Source organism: Oncorhynchus keta, chromosome 16, assembly GCF_023373465.1.
Source record: "Oncorhynchus keta strain PuntledgeMale-10-30-2019 chromosome 16, Oket_V2, whole genome shotgun sequence".
Lineage (NCBI taxonomy): Eukaryota > Metazoa > Chordata > Actinopteri > Salmoniformes > Salmonidae > Oncorhynchus > Oncorhynchus keta.
Genome location: NC_068436.1, coordinates 10,046,436 through 10,059,963, shown reverse-complemented (window position 1 = coordinate 10,059,963; position 13,528 = coordinate 10,046,436). Strand labels below are relative to the sequence as shown.

General features: G+C 41.9%; 1 protein-coding gene across 2 annotated transcripts in view; it reads right to left on the bottom strand.

Moving 5' to 3' along the window:
- The window catches only part of LOC118395551 (zinc finger and BTB domain-containing protein 32-like), a 153,614-nt gene that overhangs the window by 97,638 nt on the left and 42,448 nt on the right, over positions 1-13,528 (bottom strand). The window lies entirely within an intron of this gene.

Sequence of the window (13,528 nt, the reverse complement as noted above, 5' to 3'; positions counted from 1 at the left end):
AAATACGTTTAAACTCAGTTTTTCACAATTCCTGACTTTTAATCCTAGTAAAAATTTCCTGTCTTTGGTCAGTTAGGATAACCACTTTATTTTAAGAATTTCTTTCATCACATTCCCAGTGGGTCAGAAGTTTACATGCACTCAATTCGTATTTGGTAGCATTGCCTTTTAAATTTGGTTAACTTGGGTCAAACATTTCGGCTAGCCTTCCACAAGCATCCCACAATAAGTTGGGTGAATTTTGGCCCATTCCTCCAGACAGAGCTGGTGTAACTGAGTCAGGTTTGTAGGCCTCCTTGCTCGCAAACACTTTTTCAGTTCTGCCCACACATTTTCTATAGGATTGAGGTCAGAGCTTTGTGATGGCCTCTCCAATACCTTGACTTTATTGTCCTTAAGCCATTTTGCCACAACTTTGGAGGTATGCTTGGGGTGGGGGGGGGGGGGGGGGGTCATTGTCCATTTGGAAGACCCATTTGCGACCAAGCTTTAACTTCCTGACTGATGTCTTGAGATGTTGCTTCAATATATCCACGTAATTTTCGATCCTCATGATGCCATCTATTTTCTGAAATGCACCAGTCCCTCCTGCAGAAAAGCACCCCCACAACATGATGCTGCCACCCCCGTGCTTCACTGTTGGGATGGTTTTCTTAGGCTTGCAAGCCTCCCTCTTTTTCCTCCAAACATAATGATGGTCATTATGGCCAAGCAGTTCTATTTTTGTACTTTTTGTACCAAAGTACGTTCATCTCTAGGAGACAGAACGCGTGTCCTTCCTGAGTGGTATGACAGCTGCGTGGTCCTGTGGTGTTTATACTTGCGTACTATTGTTTGTACTGATGAACGTGGTACCTTCAGGCATTTGGAAATTGCTCCCAAGGATGAACCAGACTTATGGAGGTATACCATTTTTTTTCTTAGGACTTGGCTGATTTTGTTTTGATTTTCCCATGATGTCAAGCAAAGAGACACTGAGATTTTAAGGTAGGCCTTGAAATACATCCACACATCCAATTGACTCAAATTATGTCAATTAGCCTATAAGAAGCTTCTAAAGCCATGACATACTTTTCTGGAATTTTCCAAGCTGTTTGAAGGCACAGTCAACTCAATGTATGTAAACTTCTGACCCACTGGAATTGTGATACAGTGAATTATAAGTGAAATAATCTGTAAACAATTGTTGGAAAAAACTACCTGTGTCATGCACAAAGTAGATGTCCTAACCGACTTGCCAAAACTATAGTTTGTTAACAAGACATTTTTGGAGTGGTTGAACAATGACTTTTAATTACTCCAACCTAAGTCTATGTAAACACCTGACTTCGACTGTATATAAACTCAGCAAAAAAAAGAAACGTCCTCTCTCTGTCAACTGTGTTTATTTTCAGCAAAAATATTTGTATGAACATAACAAGAGTCAACAACTGAGACATAAACTGAACAAGTTCCACACACACGTGACTAACAGAAATGGAATAATGTGTCCCTGAACAAAGGGGGGGGTCAAAAGTAACAGTCGGTATCTGGTGTGGGTACCAGCTGCATCAAGTACTGCATCTCCTCCTCATGGACTGCACCAGATTTGCCAGTTCTTGCTGTAAGATGTTACCCCACTCTTCCACCAAGGGACCCCTCGGACATTTTTGGGGGGAATGGCCCTAGCCCTCACCCTCTGATCCAACAGGTCCCAGACGTGCTCAATGGGATTGAGATCCGGGCACTTCGCTGGCCATGGCAGAACACTGACATTTCTGTCTTGCAGGAAATCACGCACAGAACGAGCAGTATGGCTGGTGGCATTGTCGTGCTGGAGGGTCATGTCAGGATATATGCCATTTAGCAGACGGATGAGCCTGCAGGAAGGGTACCACATGAAGGAGGAGGACATCTTCCCTGTAACGCACAGCATTGAGATTGCCTGCAATGACAACACGCTTAGTACGATGAGGCTGTGACACACCGCCCCAGACCATGATGGACCCTCCACCTCCAAATCGATCCCACTCCAGAGTACAGGCCTCAGTGTAATGCTCATTCCTTCGACGATAAACGTGAATCCGACCATCACGCTTGGTGAGATAAAACCACGACTCGTCAGTGAAGAGCACTTTTTGCCAATTCTGTCTGGTCCAGCGACGGTGGGTTTGTGCTCATAGGCGACGTTGTTGCCGGTAATGTCTGGTGAGGACCTGCCTCAGTCCAGCCTCTCTCAGCCTATTGCGGACAGACTGAGCACTGATGGAGGGATTGTGCGTTCCTGTTGTAACTCGGGCAGTTGTTGTTGCCATCCTGTACCTGTCCCGCAGGTGTGAAGTTCGGATGTACCGATCCTGTGCAGGTGTTACACGTGGTCTTCCATTGTGAGGGCGATCAGCTGTCCATCCTGTCTCCCTGTAGCGCTGTCTTAGGCATCTCACTGTACGGACATTGCAATTTATTGCCCTGGCCACATCTGCCGTTCTCATGCCTCCTTGCAGCAAGGCTAAGGCACTTTCACAGTTGAGCAGGGACCCGTGGCATCTTTCTTTTGGTGTTTTTCAGTAAGTAGAAAGGCCTCTTTGGTGTCCTACGTTTTCATAACTGTGACCTTAATTGCCTACCGTCTGTAAGATGTTAGTGTCTTAACAAGCGTTCCACAGGTGCTGGTGCTGAAAATATAGCTAACTTGTTATGCAAGTGTTGCACACCAACAGAACCTACACCAGTCGAGCAATTCTTTTCAACAATAATCTTCATTTTAATTTGACTTTACAAACATCAAGAGGTCTTAATTGTAGACTATTTTTTTGGAGCCTAGACCTACATAAAGTAACTTAACTGGCTGAGGTTGGCTATGAGGCTTAGCAGCCTAATAGAAGTAGGATTCTTTTATTAGGCAATTAGTCAAAAATGTAGCATCCAACGTAAAACAATCATTTAAAGAAAAAAAGTCTGCACGGTGGAACTAAAACAACGTAATGAATAATGAAAAGCACACATTTGTAAATCCCAAACTCTAAAGTCATTGGAAAGGTAGATCAAAAATGATTTGTGACATTGTGGTCACAATAAAGAATGTAAACAAGATGCTGTGTTTTTATTTACAGTAGTGATGGACAACTGGAGGCATTTTGAAAGTGTACTGAAGTGTACTGTAGTACTGTAGCAGGTGTGGCCCATCACGCAAACAATGTTTCCTATTAGCAGGACAATGGACTTTTTATAGCCCAGCTACGGCTGTGAAAACCCCTCCACTTGCAATGTAGTCAATGCTTAAGTACTCTAAAGTGTTACATTTCTAACTCAAAACAGCAGTACAGTATTTCTTCATCACCACTATGCTTTCGTTAATAAAATAACGAGAAAAAAACATTCAAATGCAGATGTTTCTTTAAACTACATTTTAGTCACACTTCCACCCAGTTCCACTACCACTGGTAAAACCGTGCTGAGATGATCAATGTATTTGTTGAGTTGTTGTATCGTCTATTTCTCTAGCTAAAGCATCTTGATCTTTGCTTGTCGGCTTGGTAGAGTTACGGATGAATGTTTTCAGTTGATACCAAACAAGTTTGATCGGTTTTAAATATTTTATTTATGTTTTTATTTGTTTAAATGTAACCTTTATGTTACTACATAAAGGTCCACTTACTCTGCTGGTGTCTTGACCCAATTTATGCCCTCATTTGCAATGCAAACCTAAACTTTTGTTATTGACCAAATACTTATTTTCCACCATAATTTGCAAATAAATTCATTAAAAATCCTACAATGTGATTTTCTGGATCCCCCATTTTGTCTGTCATTGTTGAAGTGTACCTATGATGAAAATTACAGGCCTCTCTCATATTTTTAAGTGGGAGAACTTGCACAATTGGTGGCTGACTAAATATTTTTTTGCCCCACTGTATAACATTTCTTACCGAGCCTTTCATGCAAGTTTCTTCAACTGTCCTCTTCTGACTGATTTGAGCGATGTTGTGCGGTGATGCCAGCAGATTCCCGATGGCCTTTGCTGATCGCTCATCGTCTTCATTCATCAGTGAGTCGATGGCTTGAAGTGTCTCGCTGGAAATGGAATACAATGTAAAAATGTGCAGCATACAGTAAAAACCAGCAGTTGATTTTATATAGCATTCTTTTTAGCATTATTTGGCCTACTTTACAGTATTGTCCTCTACTGTACCTGTACATTTTCCTGGGCTTTGCGAATAGCACTGTCCAGGACCAAAATCCAAGTCTACCAGTATTTTTTAAATGTCTTCACTTGGTTTTCCGTTCCTCCTGAATGCACTAATCTGCTCACTTAAATGAATAGAGATCCTGGTCACGGTGCTACAGTATGTTCTACAGCATAATCAAAGTGAGGACAATCGGCGATCTGCTGTATGCTTAGCCTATTGTAACCTGAATGCCCCACCTTTCCAGTACTCTTCACCGCGTCCAAAACTCCACCCTTAACGCAGTTACCATTCAAAACAAGCTGTTTATCTAAAAACAAATGACATTGCGTCCAAAGAGAACAGATGAAATGGACATTGTTTTCATCAAGCCAGCTTCTTTCTATGGTGCTACCCGTTCAAGGATTAGGTCTGTAACCACCCAGTGTTGCCAACTAATTTTCAGGGTAAGTTGCTAGAGGCAGGTTGATTTGTTGCTAAGTTCTGGCTGCACAATTTTGATTGAGATATGCTGATTGATGTTGTAAGTTCTGTTCAAGATCAAACATTTGTGACCAACTATATTCGTTGGGTTTGGCTTGTCGAATCCGTACTGCTGCTGCTGCAGTCAGCCAACAATGATTTGCAATTTGCTGCTGGCCTGCTGCTGCCTGGGCACGAGCTGAGCACCTGCTGCTGACCTCACTCACAATGCACTTTTGCAGCCAGGCACGTGTGTTGTGACTGAGTGTGTTACAGAGAAAATAGTTTTTGTGTCATTTAGAGGGGAAAATGCGTGCATTTTAGCGTTTGAGACACTTTTCAAAAGTTGCTAAAATTTTAAAATATTTTTTTTAAAGTAGCTAAATTTGTTGCTAGGTGCTGTTTGACACAAAAGTTGCCAGGGTAGTCTGAAAAGTTGCTAAATATAGCAACAAAATTGCTAAGTTGGCATCACTGTAACCACCAGAGGACTTGAAAATGAGCCGAAACTGAGACGATCACCAAAAACTAAAGGCATTTTGGTTTCAGTGCATTTTATATATAAAAACAAATGTATATAGCCTATCAATGTGTATGCATACTGTGTAATAAAATCGACAATTGTGTACTAAAAACATGATTGTGTTTTTGCAGAGCTTACAACCATGCCAACAACCATCCGTGGAAATCAAGAAGGTGGTTATTTTCGCTAGATTTTTAAAACGTGTACGCAGAATTTGTGTGTTTGAGTCACTTAATTGTTAATTGATCTACCATTTCAATCATAAAATATGTAACTATCAAAATAGAGAAATTAATCTGTGTATGATGCAAAATGCATCATATGCGGATAATATCTATCATTGTATCATTTTAGCGCCAAGAGCCATAGCACATGTCACAATTGGTTACATAGTGTAACGGAGTCACTGGCCTGAATCCAATCTGGAGCCAGTCAGTCTATGTCTGTATAGCATAGAATTACAGTGCCTTCAGAAAGCATTCACACCGACCCCTTGACTTTTTCCACATTTTGTTGTTACATCCTGAATTTTTTCATTATTTTTTTTTGTCACTGATCTACAGTGGAATTATGTTTTTACAAATTCATTAAAAAATAAAAACTGAAAAGTATTCAACCCCTTTCATGGCAAGTCTAAAGTTCAGGAGTACAAATTTGCTTAACAACTCACATAATAAGTTGCATGGACTCACTGTGTACAATAATAAAGTTTAACATGATTTTTTGCATGACTGCCTCTTCTCTGTACCCCACACATACAATTGTCTGTAAGATCCCTCAGTCGAGCAGTGAGTTTCAAACACAGATTCAACCACAAAGATCAGGGAGGTTAGATAGGTTAGATAAGATCAAATGAAAAAAGCAGACATTGAAGTTATATAATTACACTTTGGAAGTTGTATAAATACACTAAGTCACTACAAAGATACAGGCGACCTTACTAAGTCAGTTGCCGAAGAGGAAGGAAACCGCTTAGGGATTTCACCATGAGGCCAATGGTGACTTTAAAACAGTTACATAGTGTAATGGCTGTGATAGGAGAAACCTAAGCATGATCAACAACATTGCAGTTACTCCACAATAATAACCTAATTGACAGAATGAAAAGGAGGAATCATGTACAGAATAAGGCACTAAAGTAATACTGCAAAAATTGTGGCAAAGCAATTCACTTTTTTTCCTGTATACAAAGTGTTATGTTTGGGGGCAAAAACAATAGAAAACATCACGGAGTATCACTCTCCATATTTTCAAGCATAGTGGTGGCTGCATTATGCTATGGGTATGCTTGTAATCGTTAAGGACTGAGGAGTTTTTCAGCATAAAAAACTAAACAGAATAAACTAAATCCTAGAGGAAAACCTGGTTCAGTCTGCTTTCCACCAGACACTGGGAGATTAATTTGCCTTTCAGCTGGGCAATAACCTAAAACAGGCCAAATCTACACTGGAGTTGCTTACCAAGAAGACTGTGAATGTTCTTGAGTGACGGCGTTACAGTTTTGACTTAAATCTGCTTGAAAATCTATGGCAAGGCCTGAAAATGGTTGTCTAGCAATGATCAACAAACAATTTGACAGAGTTTGAAGAATTTTGAAAAGAATAATGGGCAAATGTTGCACAATCCAGGTGTGGAAAGCTCTGAGACTTACCCAGAAAGAGTGATCCACTTGTCATGAATGGACCTACCAAAACTTACCAGAAGGAGCAACGGTTGTTATCATAACATGTAAATAAATATGATTGCAATGGTTTAGACCTCCAAAAATGATGTAATTCACTGTTCACTTGCTATTTTCATAGCTTGTCAGGCTTAGCCTGACTACCCATCCACATCGCTCCGGTAGGTTTAGTCTGACCTGTCCAAACTTCAATATAGCATCTATTCTAACTGACATTGGTAATTAAACAGTGACTATGTTTGTATGTGTTCACAGATACAATATAGAAAATAGTACAAATAAAAACCCGAGAATGAGTAGGTGTGTCCAAACTTTTTACTGGTAAAGGGCGGCAGGTAGCCTAGTGGTTAGAGCATTGGGCCAGTAACTGAAAGGTTGCTGGATCGAATCCCTGAGCTGACAAGGTCGTTCTGCCCCTGAACAAGGCAGTTAACCCACTGTTCCCCAGTAGGCTGTCATTGTAAATAAGAATTTGTTCTTAACTGACTAGTTAAACAAAGATTCAATTGGATATAAAATACTGTATTTCATTACACCGTACATCAGCTTCATGCATTCTCATTTATTTTGGGAAGTTGCATTCAAGACAGGATCAACATTGTTTCAGTTGATAATAAATCATGTTTTGTTTACTTACTTTTTCCTTAATTTGTTTCAATAACTTTCTAGAAAGTCAAGCTATCTTACAGAACAGCTAGCTAGCTAGCTAGCTAAAAGCTAGGCTATATTGCAGCTAGTGACCTTCACTCATAATAATTATCACAATAAAACTAAAACGGGAAGCAACAGTCATAAAGTATAATTGGCTTAACTGCCAATGCATCTTATTTTTTAACGTACTATTAAAATAGTACTCACTTATAGGAATGGGTAAATCAATACAAGTTGCTAGCTATCCCATAAACCCATCTTCGAAAATCACATATTTTCATCTTCTATGGTTTGGTAACTTCCGATTCTTCGATGGAATCTGGCCTGACTAAAGAAGACTGCACAGTTTGGAAAATTTCAAACGGAGCCTTCATCTGCAGAGAAATAAAAACCCATATTTATGTTTATGTATTTTCATTACAACACTATATAGACACCTCTCCACACACTCAAACAGACGCCAACCTCTCCACAATGCCCAAGACCAGAGAGCTGTGTAAGGACATCAGGGATAAAATTGTAGACCTGCACAGGGCTGGGATGGGCTAGAGGACAATAGGCAAGCAGCTTAGTAAGAAGGCAACAACTGTTGGCGCAATTATTAGAAAATGGAAGATGTTCAAGATGACGGTCAATCACCCTCGGTCTGGGGCTCCATGCAAGATCTCACCTCGTGGGGCATCAATGATCATGAGGAAGGTGAGGGATCATCTCAGAACTACACAGCAGGACCTGGTCAATGACCTGAAGAGAGCTGGGACCACAGTCTCAAAGAAAACCATTAGTAACACACTACGCCGCCATGGATTAAAATCCTGCAGCGCACGCAAGGTCCCCCTGCTCAAGCCAGCGCATGTCCAGGCCCATCTGAAGTTTGCCAATGACCATCTGGATGATCCAGAGGAGGAATGGGAGGTCATGTGGTCTGATGAGACACAAATAGAGCTTTTTGGTCTAAACTCCACTCGCCATGTTTGGAGGAAGAAGAAGGATGAGTACAACCCCAAGAACACCATCCCAACCAAATCAAATCAAATCGAATGTATTTATATAGCCCTTCGTACATCAGCTGATATCTCAAAGTGCTGTACAGAAACCCAGCCTAAAACCCCAAACAGCAAGCAATGCAGGTGTAGAAGCACGGTGGCTCGGAAAAACTCCCTAGAAAGGCCAAAACCTAGGAAGAAACCTAGAGAGGAACCAGGCTATGTGGGGTGGCCAGTCCTCTTCTGGATGTGCCGGGTGGAGATTATAACAGAACATGGCCAAGATGTTAAAATGTTCATAAATGACCAGCATGGTCGAAAAATAATAAGGCAGAACAGTTGAAACTGGAGCAGCAGCACGGCCAGGTGGACTGGGGACAGCAAGGAGTCATCATGTCAGGTAGTCCTGGGGCATGGTCCTAGGGCTCAGGTCCTCCGAGAGAGAGAAAAGAAAGAGAGAAGGAGAGAATTAGAGAACGCACACTTAGATTCACACAGGACACCGAATAGGACAGGAGAAGTACTCCAGATATAACAAACTGACCCTAGCCCCGAAGCAAACTACTGCAGCATAAATACTGGAGGCTGAGACAGGAGGGGTCAGGAGACACTGTGGCCCCATCCGAGGACACCCCCGGACAGGGCCAAACAGGAAGGATATAACCCCACCCACTTTGCCAAAGCACAGCCCCCACACCACTAGAGGGATATCTTCAACCACCAACTTACCATCCTGAGACAAGGCTGAGTATAGCCCACAAAGATCTCCGCCATGGCACAACCCAAGGGGGGGCGCCAACCCAGACAGGATGACCACATCAGTGAATCAACCCACTCAGGTGACGCACCCCTTCCAGGGACGGCATGAGAGACCCCCGTAAGCCAGTGACTCAGCCCCTGTAATAGGGTTAGAGGCAGAGAATCCCAGTGGAAACAGGGGAAACAGCCAGGCAGAGACAGCAAGGGCGGTTCGTTGCTCCAGAGCCTTTCCGTTCACCTTCCCACTCCTGGGCCAGACTACACTCAATCATATGACCCACTGAAGAGATGAGTCTTCAGTAAAGACTTAAAGGTTGAGACCGAGTTTGCGTCTCTGACATGGGTAGGCAGACCGTTCCATAAAAATGGAGCTCTGTAGGAGAAAGCCCTGCCTCCAGCTGTTTGCTTAGAAATTCTAGGGACAATTAGGAGGCCTGCGTCTTGTGACCGTAGCGTACGTGTAGGTATGTACGGCAGGACCAAATCAGAGAGATAGGTAGGAGCAAGCCCATGTAATGCTTTGTAGTTTAGCAGTAAAACCTTGAAATCAGCCCTTGCTTTGACAGGAAGCCAGTGTAGAGAGGCTAGCACTGGAGTAATATGATCAAATTTATTGGTTCTAGTCAGGATTCTAGCAGCCGTATTTAGCACCAACTGAAGTTTATTTAGTGCTTTATCCGGGTAGCCGGACAGTAGAGCATTGCAGTAGTTTAACCTAGAAGTGACAAAAGCATGGATTAATTTTTCTGCATCATTTTTGGACAGAAATTTTCTGATTTTTGCAATGTTACGTAGATGGAAAAAAGCTGTCCTTGAAATGGTCTTGATATGTTCTTCAAAAGAGAGATCACGGTCCAGAGTAACGCCGAGGTCCTCCACATTTTTATTTGAGACGACTGTACAACCATTAAGATTAGTTGTCAGATTCAACAGAAGATCTCTTTGTTTCTTGGGACCTAGAACAAGCATCTCTGTTTTGTCCGAGTTTAAAATTAGAAAGTTTGCAGCCATCCACTTCCTTATGTCTGAAACACATGCTTCTAGCAAGGGCAATTTTGGGGCTTCACCATGTTTCATTGAAATGTACAGCTGTGTGTCATCCGCATAGCAGTGAATGTTAACATTATGTTTTCGAATAACATCCCCAAGAGGTAAAATATATAGTGAAAACAATAGTGGTCCTAAAACGGAACCTTGAGGAACACCGAAATTTACAGTTGATTTGTCAGAGGACAAACCATTCACAGAGACAAACTGATATCTTTCAGACAGATAAGATCTAAACCAGGCCAGAACTTATCCGTGTAGACCAATTTGGGTTTCCAATCTCTCCAAAAGAATGTGGTAATCGATGGTATCAAAAGCAGCACGAAGGTCTAGGAGCACGAGGACAGATGCAGAGCCTCAGTCCGATGCCATTAGAATGTCATTTACCACCTTCACAAGTGCCATCTCAACCTTGAAGAATGGAGGTGGAAACATCATTCTTTGGGGATGCTTTTCTGCAAAGGTGACAGGATGACTGCACCGTATTGAGGGGAGGATGGATGGGGCCATGTATCGCAAGATCTTGGCCAACAACCTCCTTCCCTCAGTAAGAGCATTGAAGATGGGTCGTGGCTGGGTCTTCCAGCATGACAACGACCCGAAACACACAGCCAGGGCAACTAAGGAGTGGCTCCGTAAGAAGCATCTCAAGGTCCTGGAGTGGCCTAGCCAGTCTCCAGACCAGAACCTAATAGAAAATCTTTGGAGGGAGCTGAAAGTCCGTATTTCCCAGTGACAGCCCCGAAACCTGAAGGATCTGGAGAAGGTCTGTATGGAGGAGTGGGCCAAAATCCCTGCTGCAGTGTTTGCAAACCTGGTCAAGAACTACAGGAAACGTATGACCTCTGTAATTGCAAACAAAGGTTTCTGTACCAAATATTAAGTTCTGCTTTTCTGATCCATCAAATACTTATGTCATGCAATAAAATGCAAATGAATTACTTAAAAATCATACAATGTGATTTACTGGATTTTTGTTTTAGATTCCGTCTCTCACAGTTGAAGTGTACCTATGATAAAAATGACAGACCTCTACATGCTTTGTAAGTAGGAAAACCTGCAAAATCGGCAGTGTATCAAATACTTGTTCTCCCCACTGTCTTTGAATAATCTAGGATTATACAATCAAAGCCGTTAAACACAATACATGTAAAAATGAAATGCCTTTCATGGTGTCTGACGGAGTTGACATAAATCAAGTTAGTTTGAAGGAATGAAGGAATAAGGTTGTTCTTTTACGTGGTGTAATAGCTGATACATTGGTCTATCAAAATCTACATTTCAAATTGTGTTAATATTAAGTAAAAATATTTGCTTGTTTTGTCACAAACTGAAATTAGGCAAACTATTAGAATTTCAGCAACCAGGAAATGGCGGAGTGATTTCTGCATAGTGCATCTTTAAGACAACATTTATCAAAACCTTTGCCTGTAGCCACAAAGAGTCTCAGAATATAAGTGCTGATCGGGGATCAGGTCCCCATCATAGTCTTATTCATTATGATTTAAAAGGCTAAACTGATCCTAGATCATCACTCCTACTCTGAGATGCTTTGTGGATACAGGCCCTGACCTAATACACTACATGACAAAAAGTATGTCGACACCTGCTTGTCGAACATCTCATTCCAAAATCATGGGCATTAATATGGAGTTGGTCCCCCCTTTGCTGCTATAACAGCCTCCACTCTTCTTGGAAGGCTTTCCACTAGATGTTGGCAATGTGCTGCGGGGACTTGCTTCCATTCAGTCACAAGCATTAGTGAGGTCGGGTACAAGCATTTCGCTGCACCCGCAATAACATCTGCTAAACACGTGTATCTGACAAATAACATTTGATTTGATTTGACTGATGTTGGACGATTAGACCTGGCTCGCAGTCGGCATTCCAATTCATCCCAAAGGTGTTCGATGGAGTTGAGGTCAGGGCTCTGTGCAGGCCAGTCAAGTTCTTCCACACCGATCTTGACAAACCAATTCTGTATGGACCTCGCTTTGTGCACGGGAGCATTGTCATGCTGAAACAGGAAATGGTTTCCCCAAACTGTTGCCACAGTTGGAAGCACAGAATTGTCTAGAAAGTCATTGTATGCTGTAGTGTTAAGATTTCCCTTCACTATTATTCCTCCACCAAACTTTACAGTTGGCACTATGCATTTGGGCAAGTAGCGTTCTCTTGGCATCCACCAAACCCAGATTCGTCCATCAGACTGCCAGATGGTGAAGCATGATTCAGCACTCCAGAGAACACGTTTCCACTGCTCCAGAGTCCAATGGTGGTGAGCTTTACACCACCCCAGCCGACACTTGGCATAGCGCATGGTGATCTTAAGCTTGAGTGTGGCTGCTCGGCCATGGAAACCCATTTCATGAAGCTCCTGACAATGCTGATGTTGCTTCCAGAGACTGTTTGTTTTACTCGGTAGTGAGTGTTAACAAATAAGGAACACTCAAAATGTGCACTTATAAATCATAACAATTTGAATCAAAATACAGCTGTAGACAGAAGTCAGAGATCAAACATCACACATACAACTGATGTCTCTCCTGAGTTCTGCAAAATAGGAAAAGTCCCAAGTTATTTTATTAATAAGCCTGAAGTCCAGCCGTAGTGATGTCACTGCATATGTCATTACCTTCTACATATCAGACCAAGCCCATGCAGAGACAGCTATACAAACTTGCAAGAGAGATACAATAGTTCCTGTGTTTTCTAAGGGCTCAGCAGTAAATGTCCACTCCCCAAGTTGATTTATAGAGGTGTCTGACTAGTCTCTTATCTCCCCTGTTCTGTGTTTATATTTGAGGTGCTTTTCTCACAGACCGTTTCTTTATAAGAGGCAGCGACTAGAAAATAACTGAAACAATTTAAAACCTTATTATGTATATATATTGTTAATCTGTAGTCTAGGACACTATAAATGTAGTGGGGAAGGGGTCTTATAGCCCTTCCCCTTCTATTAATACAACATAAGCATAATCAATTATTATAATGCATCAAACATTTGGTGCAGCCCCTATTATGACCCCAATTTGATCCCATCATTCTCCAGACCCTCCTCACACCCCTCCTCCTTCACCAGCAGCACCTCCTCTTCCTGGAAGAGAGAGGTGATACAGATTACACTAACATACACTCCCTCAGGTACGTACGTACATATACACACACACTCTTTCAACACGCTGTTTTTACCCTTCCTCACTACTTTTGAGTCCTATACTGTAGTTACAGAATGACTTCATTGTTGTTAAAC